This window comes from Poecilia latipinna, unplaced genomic scaffold (assembly GCF_001443285.1).
Source record: "Poecilia latipinna isolate Pla-1442-1.1 unplaced genomic scaffold, P_latipinna-1.0 Scaffold367, whole genome shotgun sequence".
NCBI classification, from domain to species: domain Eukaryota; kingdom Metazoa; phylum Chordata; class Actinopteri; order Cyprinodontiformes; family Poeciliidae; genus Poecilia; species Poecilia latipinna.
In genome coordinates this window covers 242,613-251,656 of record NW_015112983.1, presented here as the reverse complement: position 1 = coordinate 251,656, position 9,044 = coordinate 242,613, and the positions used below count along the sequence as shown (strand labels likewise).

Genomic DNA, 9,044 nt, shown 5'->3' with positions numbered 1-9,044 from the left:
AATGTGCAGTGTTTAGTGCATATCTGTACACAGAAACAAAGTAGAAGTATTGACCTAAACATAATGATCCTAAAACATTTTTTTTTTTTTTTTTTATAAATGTATGTGGACAATTAGTCTTTAGCTGTTTTGGAGTGTGTTTTATAAGTTAATCCTCTATCTGGCACACCAAAAGTTAGTTTGAGCATAAAGATTGCTTTTGTTGTCAGTGTGTGCACCGTGCTGTGCATGAATGTGCCCAGGACCCAAGGACACAAATCAGTCTTCATTTAATCAATGACAATTAAGTGAGATTCATTGTGCTCATCGCTAGGGAGAGATCTCTTTTAATGGGTTTCTTCATGGGGCCGTTAACTTCAAGAAGACGAGGCTAATCCATCACGGGCAAAAAACAGATTGGCTCAACTAACTGGATCTTCTGAGGAGGACAGTGACAGTGACAGAGGTAAGTGGAAGAACGTCCTGCAGCAGTGATGAAAACACATTGTTTAAAGTCATCACACTGAAAAGTCCAATTGATTTTGGCAGCAAATGGATCTCGGACCTCGTTTCTGTATCACCATTTCCTTTCTCTTGCAATAACTTCCCCTGCCTTTTTATTTACAGGCATTCTGACCAGGCAATTCAAGCTGCTCATTTTTTTTTTTTTAAATCTAGGACCCACTGTGATAAATGTGGACCAAATGATGCTGATGCTTTGGAAGATTAATGCTAAGTTTTTACCCACAACATCCCAAAATAACATTTATTTCACCTCCCACTGGAGTTCAAATAAGGTTTTATTTATTTATTTATTTGATACTGGTGCTATTCATATTAATTTATCAAGCAGTATATTTATTACATCACATTACCATACCCTGGTGTTAGGTGGAAGCATTATGTGGAACAATAAAGTAGGTCCACTTGATCTGCATCATAAAGACGAAGATCTGGCCTGGACACATAGAAACTGATCATAATCTAATATTCTTATCATAAAAAAATTAGACTATCATATTCAGCAACCAGCTTTTTGTTATATAATATTACAAAAACAAAAACAGCAAATAAGGAGAACAAACTCAACACTGAATTTGGTAATGAATGAATAAATGAATGAATAGCAACTTTTACCATCACAATCATCATAGGAGAACAAATTAAATCTTGAACATTTGGCATAGAGAGGAATTCAAACTTTTTTTTTTTTCTTTCAGAAACCAGGAATCTAAATCTACTGATTATCTACTTTAAAATGTGATCTTTTCCAGCTCCAAAAAAAAGTCACATAATTATCAAGATGAAGGTTGAGGTAGTTTAAACCTCCACAAAGAGTCCTGTGGCATGCTATAAAAGACATAATGTAATTAAATGATGTATAAAAATGTAAGATTGCTTTTTTTTTCTTTTTTTTTCACTGTGGGATGTAATGTTCACTAATCTTGTATAATGTGGGGGCTGCTGGAAGCCTTCTGTGCTGTCTAAAGCCCAGAAAAAGATGGCAACACCCTATCTTAAAACGGTTTTCTCGTCTTCTTGTTCCTCTGTGTGTCACTTGGATGATATTTAAAATTCATGAATCTGATCGTATGAAGTCAAGGGCCCAAGGGGAAAACAGCTGTGCACACCCTGAGCAATCTCAGAAGGACAGGGAGGACCGTCCAGGTTCATGTTTATGGAAATGCAGACACAAGCTGCTGTAAAAATCAGCAGACATTAGCATGCTTCAACTTGCACATGAAAAGAGATGCAGCGAGATCATTGGATTGTCTGCATTTTAACGCCTCTCTTCAAATAGAAATCTTGTTGCTCTGGACGTGATGGTGGTTAAGTGTTTTTGCAGCTCTTGCACCGATTAAAAAAATGCACTGTGATGTTCTGAGTTGGAGTGAAAGAAAGCGAACAGATGGCAGAATGTGTCCAAACTACTCTACTTTCGAATGCACTCAGTACCTGTGTGCTGAGACTGAAATGCTGGAGTGCATATTTTTCAGAAGGCTGAGTTCAGACTAAGAGAAAGAAGGTCAAGGGTGTCAGGTGTGTGTGGAGAAACAAAGAACTGGAGAAAACTGAAAACATCGCAGCCACTTGTCACTTCAACACTGAATCTTAAAGCAGAGCAGCTTTTGCATGTTTCCTTTTAAAATTCCCCTTGTTTAGATTTAACTCTTTTTGTTGAAAATCAGTGCACATTTTTTATTTTTAACTCAGTGTGTTTAAATCCTCCTGAAATTTGTCTACTAACCTATCAGATTTAGGATAACATACAAACATATCCAGTTTGCGTCCTGATCCTGTTTATAAATGACAAGGGAGAATCTGTTCACAGGAGGTAGAAAGCCAACATGGCTTTGAGTTGGGCTGAGATGCCCTACCTTTTATCCGCTGCCTCTGACGTCAGAGGGCGCGGCCATTTTGTGGGCAAATACAATTCAGGGAAGCAGGAAATTAGAAGTCCGGCTCTTCAGATTAAAAGTCTATTATTAATTAAGAAAGCGTAATTTTGCTGCGGGTATTAAAGTAGCATACATGTTCTTTCATAGGCATAATTGTATACTAAAACAAAAATAATCTACAATATTTGCATGTATTATATTTTGGTCATTTTTTTTAGATTTTGATGTGTTTCTAATTTAATTTCCATTTTCTAAATCATATAATATAGAATCTACCATCAGTAATATTATTAGTACTGTTACAAATTATGAAATAAACATAAACAAAACAAACAAAAAAAATAGCTCCATTAGAAATATCAACCTCAATTTTGAAGTACCTATTAAAAATATCCATACCAGCTCCTCCTCATTTCCAAAAAAAAAAAGTCTTATCACAACAACAAACTTTTTATCTATTTTAAGATTTTAGGTGACAGAAGAACGTAAAGTAGTGCCCAATTGTGAAGTGGAAGAAGCCTGCAAGATAATTTCCTTTCTTATCACTAAAAGTTTGAAAAGAATGTTGTACAATTTTATTCAACTCTACAGACACAATGCGTTGTTAAACATTGAATCTGTAAATCAAATATGCCTTGTTTTGAAAATTTTCATTTGAACTCTAGTTGTATCTTTAAGACCACTGTACTGCTGGAAAGTAACTCCACATCCTCTTAAAACCCCAGTTTTTACTCGTGACTCCCGTTCTGGTTTTATTTCGCAAAGTCTAAACCGGAAGTTCCTTTGTATAAATCCGCCAGGCGTAGCGCTGTGTTAGGGAGGGGGCAGGGTAGTGTGTTTCCACCGAGGTTAGTCCTTTAAACCGAGCTTTGGAGCGGACAGACATTTTCATCCTGTCCACACTCACAGCAAAACAACAAGGGAAAGACGAGAGAAAGAAAGTTAAGCGGGTAAGTTTGACTCCGTCCTTTTTGCCCCTCTTAATTTTGACATTTAAATATAACCGCACCGATAAAAGTTTAAAGAAGTATTCATAGATGCGCGCTTCATAAGTTCCCCAGTAGCTGCTTGTTTAAGAGAAGGATATGTGAATTGTTGTGACAATTAATCTTTTTCGTGAGTAATGCCGCTTCTTAAGATCTCTCCGAGATTTCTTTTTATTTCTTTTAAATTTGTTTACAGAAATCTGATTTAGTGACGCCCTAAAGGACAAATTATGATATCGCTCCTTTACTGCTGTGGATCTTTTGCTTAATCCCACTTTCTGTGTGAAATTCATTGGGACTGCCTGTCTGTTGCGAGGATTGTATAGAGGTGGGGAAAGTGGATCTGGTTCAGCACCCTGGACAGCTCCGAAGTGCCCAGCTCAACTACAGGCTGCGCTGACGCGCTACAGTTAGTCAGAAAACACGCACAGAGGTACTTCACCTATGAGGTTTCCTCAAGTTAATGAAGAAAATCAGTATCCCTCTAATTTCTGGTGTAAATCATGAAAGAAAAATATATCGGTTAAACAAAAAAAATTGCCATAAGATAGCGAGTTGTCGCTTGACATGTACCGTAATTGCATGTTTTGAGTTGTTTTTAAAGGTTGCGTCATGAATGAGAAAGAGATGTTAGGGAAATGTTATTTCCCAATGATTTGTCAGTTTTGTCAGATTTAGATTAAAACGGGACAATAATTATATGTCAGCATGTGCAGCATGCATTCACAAAGGTCTTTAGCTTCGTTGCGGTGTTTGTTCGGTTATCAGGTTTTAGCTGCTATGCGTTCAAGCCCTGCTTGCCATCAAGTGCCATTTGGCCACTTGGATGAAGTTTCACTGTTTGTCACCACATCTGATTCAGATCTCAAGATCCAACAGCTCATGGAGAGTGGTGAGGACAAAAGAAAGAAAAACAAATCTGATGAAAATATGGGCTAATCGCAATCAATGTCATCAATATTCACAAGTATTAGGTAAACTGATGTCATGTTTTACCTAATGTCATGCAACACTGCAAATAATTTTGAATAATTAGCAGAATGTGCCTTTGATTTATTTGTTTCTACAACATTTACTGAGAGTATATGATAAACAATTGACACTATTCTTTTTTTGTGGTGAAATGTGTGATGTTTGTTGATGTCACTTTATTTTTAAAGCAACATTTTTGATGATAATTAGAGATTGGTTCAATTCCAATCCATTCTAAGAGTCAGATTCAAGTTCCTGAGTAAGCATGTTGTGAACAATAGAAATTAAATACTTTCTTTTTCCAGTAATAAACCTTCAGTGGCTGACAGAAGAAAATGCTGCACTTCTCCAAGAAAATTTTCATGGGGCAAAAAATATGGATTTAGTGACATCAGTATCTCCTGAGCCTCATCCAGGGTGGAAACAGCTAATCAGAGAACTGCTGAATTAGAATAGTACGTTTTGATTTATCCAGAAAAACCCCAGAACAGAACCTTTCTTATTTTATGGAGCTGTGATCAAGGTTGAAAAAGTAGAAGAAGCAAAACTGAAGCAGTGAATTAAGCAACATGATTCCCTAACTTATCATGGACAACAACTTTCTTTGAACATGGGTTCACCAGAGCTTCAGATAATCTTCAGCTGTAAGCAAGAACATCACAGATTTCCCTGGTTTGTTCCCGTTTCTTTCTGATGAAGACATGCAGTAGAAAGTTATCATCTCTGAAGCTGTGAAGTTATACAAGCACAGCTATGCTCAGCCTCACTCAGATAAACGCTGCCAATAGTTGTTCAGAACAACTTTAAACTTTTACTACTAAAAACAGCATGCTGGCCATCCCCGTTTCCTGTTCTGCGTCTGGACTCGCGGTAATGCCAGTGAGGATGTACGGCTCAGGCTGAGTGTTAAGCAGGTCAGCTGTGTATTCTGCCTTCATTTGGCAGCCTGGTGATGTTTGTAGCCAGGAGTAAACAAGTAGATATTTCAATTAGGACAGGAAATGAACACCCACACACAGAGTAAAGAAGGAGTCTGACTTACAACCAACAGAATAGTAACATTGATCAGCAATGCTCAGCTACGTTAACATACCAAAATAAACAGTTTCTTAATGTATAAAAAAAAGAACAGTCTGAAAGACTTTTGCTTTACTAATCCATTGAAAAATCTGCATCACATAAAAGAAGTAAAGACGATTGGCGGTTGAATTTCTGAGAACAAACTTGAATTTTTGCTCTGGGATTTTGTCACCTTCCGACACAACGAAAGATATTTTGCTAAAGGAAGTTACCAAATGACCCAGAGAATGTAGTAAGCCATTTGATGTTAATGAAAGTATTAATTGTAACCAAATAAGACTGGGTGATCAGTCCTCCTCTGGCCCAGTGAGACTGAGCCTCCAGAGGAGGAGGACTTCAGGAAACACCTGAGGAAACATGGATCTATTTATAGACTAGAGAAAGACAAAAAAAATATTTAATCAAATCCTCATTGCAGATAAAATACAATTCCATAGCTGGAGTTATTTTTGGACAGAAAGTTAGAAGCATGGACTTATCGAGGATTTAAATAAGTCATCCAAACATAACGTTATGATAAATTGTGTATTCTGAGTTAGCAAAGCAACATAACTTATAAAATCATTCATATTTTTGGAGATTTTGAAGAGAGCTTAGAGGAGAACAGTCATTGTAGGCGACACATACAGTTTGACCTGCTCTGTACACCGTAGAATATTTTCAGTTGGATTGCCAATAACATTCCCAACATTTCAAGGAGAAGCTGTAACTTTTCATCGTATTCTTTCAATTTGAAATGTTGTGACGAAGAAGAAACCAGGCTGCACATAAAACCGGCTTCCTGGTGGGAAAATTGTACCTGCTGTCATCACACATAAGAACCCCTTTACTGCCACCTCTTCCTCCTCTCCCTCCTCTGTCACTCCACCAGAAAAAAAAGGTGAGAAATTACCACCAGGCTCCAGTCCAGTACTGCTACATCTGTTAAAAATAAGCATTATGCACACAAGGACACGTTCTCCTGGCACCTTGGTGGATTGATCACATTTTCATGTTGCTCACCTGTGAGGTTCGAACATTTAAAGCTCATATTTGCAATGGTCGCAATGGATGGCCCAGTTTTTGTCAGAATAAATTTGCCAACCATTCGCCACACTTTTGTTTAATAATTTGAGGATTTCTTTTTCATATTTAAATGTTACGACACAGTGTTGCACACTGACCGTTGTTTTTGCATCTTTTTAACTCTGTGTTGACATGTCTGTGCATTTGGTTGCTTGGACATTATTGCAGTTCTTCTCAGTTGATCCTAAGCGTCAACAGGCAACACTGTGAAAATGCTTCTCACAATATTTGAGTGTTTCATGCGAGTAAAATTCATACATGAGGGATCCACACAATGCCCTCTGGTGAAAAGCCCTGCATGTTCTTCCATTTTCTTTCATTTCACACCTCTTGTACTTTGCGAGCTGAAGTGGCAGCTGTGTTCAGAGCTTTTTCTCTGTATCACCAACCCCTCTTTCTTTTCACACAGACACAAATACCCCCCCCCCCTTCAATCACACACATGTACTTCAACTCTAATGCTCCCTCAGCCTGTAATTTCTAAGTTCCCTGAAATTGTGAGATGATCTCCTCTTGTTGATCAGGATGAAGCGGCAGAGCAGAAGCAACCTGATTCCTTGCTTCTTGCTGTAGAAATGCTCCTGTGTTACCTTGAAGGCAAGGTTATTGACGTCAGGGCAAGAAGAACAGGCAAATAATTCCCATTTGGGAAGACTGTATTAACCTGTTTTAGACAGAGATATGTCTATCATGAGAGAATCAGTGTTTGTAATGCATACAGTTGTGCTGATTAATGTGCATATTCAATATTTTTCAATAAATAGTGTAAAAAAAGTATTCTGCTTTTTACAATACTTTTTTTTAATCAAAGTCAGTTGCTTAATATTATCAAATAAATCTTAATATTAGATAAGAATAAACTTAACAAATACAAAAAGCAGTTATTACATTATAATTTCATAAATGGGGGGAAGAAGCGATTCTAACCAACTTTAATCCCATTGCATCCATCATACGATTCTGAGTAAAAGAACATCGTATTAACAGTCAAATATGGTGGTACACACACATAGACATTTGTTGTTTTTTTTTTGTCACCTTCTGATCCGATAATTTGTCATAATTGATGAAATCATGAATTTTGTAATAAAACAACTGTAATGTTTTGGAGTGGCCTTGTCAAAATTCAGTTCTAAATGTTTATCACTGGAAAGCCCGGCAATGTTTCTGCAAAAATGATTAATGTGCATATTCATTATCCATGGAGCATGGAGTACATGCTCCATGGTACTTTAAGACTCTTTTTGCCAATTATTGTAAAAGCCAGATGACAATTTTTTTCCACTAAGCAAGTTTAAGCAGAAGTTAATTAGTTTTTTCATGCAGAGTCAGGTTGATATGGACACCTTCTTCCACCCATATAAAGGAAACTTCTCATCTTTTAGCCAAACTTAATTTATAACCGACTCAGAAAACGGCAAGCATTGAACAAATGCTACACATAAACATGTAAAAAGAATAAAACAGAGAACAAAAATGTTACTGACATTTGTTTTGTCATCTGAAACATTTAATTGGTGCCAAGAAGAGTCACTTTTTCATTGCTCTGCCTCTCCCTTTCAAAAGACGGTGCATGCAGATATGGATAATTGACAACCATGTAAAGAACAGCATGTTGACGGGTGTCATCTTGAATGTGTGCATGCTATAGCAGAGAGCTGCAGGTCTGTTTGTGATTGAGCTAAAGTGACCAAGAGATGGTCACGGAAAAGGGAAAAATGTTTGATAGAACGTGAGAAGAGACTAAGAGAAAGAGTAGTTCATGGGTTATGCAAGTATTTTCATGCTTGTGTGTGTATTCTGTGTGACGACAGATTAATCCAGTGGGTTTTATCCTCTGTGAATGGGACAGTGGGACTTTGCCGTGATTATCCCTGCAGGCCTTGAATGATTGCTTTGAATCTCCTGTGCTTCCCACATTATCATGTTTGCCTGCCTGCACACAGTTCCGCCTTTCTGCTTTATAGGTAGCATGCTGACAGACTCACTTTAATTGACCAATCATGTAATTAAAGACAGAGGCTCTTAGTGGCAGCTAGAAATACTTGTTTTTGTCAAAAGATATGATTAGCCTTTTGAAAATCAATTAAAGTGCCAGAAGTTAAGGTTTTCATCTGGGTGATGACTCGTCTCTTCAGAACTGCCAGTTTCTTTAATCTGCTTGTCTTAATTATTGACTGTCTGTGGTAGCTTCCCGCCTGTCTCTCTTTTGGATTATATAACGAATAAATGCCGGAAATACAGTCTGCTCAAATGAGACAAAACATCGCTGACTGCTGGGAAACTGATATCTGTTTTTGTTTTAGGGTCTGTAACAGTGTTAAAACTCAAACCTGGCATTTTGGGAGTTTTCATTCAGTGGGAGAACCTGTATGTCTTTGTTGCTGAGTTGTTTTTCTAAAGCTTGAAAAAGAGAATGTTTTGTTTAATTTTATTTTCAAGTTTTAAAAAACAAAACAAAACAAAACTGTGCACTCCTGTTTTGGCATGTCTAAAAAAAAATCTTGAGAAAGTTTTTTTTTTTTTTTTTTTACTAATGTAATTTTCTCCATTACTTTTTTTT

At 37.1% G+C, this 9,044-nt stretch overlaps 1 protein-coding gene across 2 annotated transcripts in view; it reads left to right on the top strand.

The window, feature by feature from the left end:
- Nucleotides 1–3,197: 3,197 nt before the first annotated feature.
- The window catches only part of LOC106949858 (synaptosomal-associated protein 25-A-like), a 37,017-nt gene continuing 31,170 nt past the window's right edge, over nucleotides 3,198–9,044 (top strand). Inside the window, exon 1 of one of the 2 annotated variants that reach the window (XM_015036398.1) lies at nucleotides 3,198–3,328. The gene's annotated coding sequence lies outside the window, so the exon portion shown is untranslated. The remainder of the gene's footprint in view (nucleotides 3,329–9,044) is intronic. The other variant, XM_015036397.1, reaches the window with a different exon arrangement.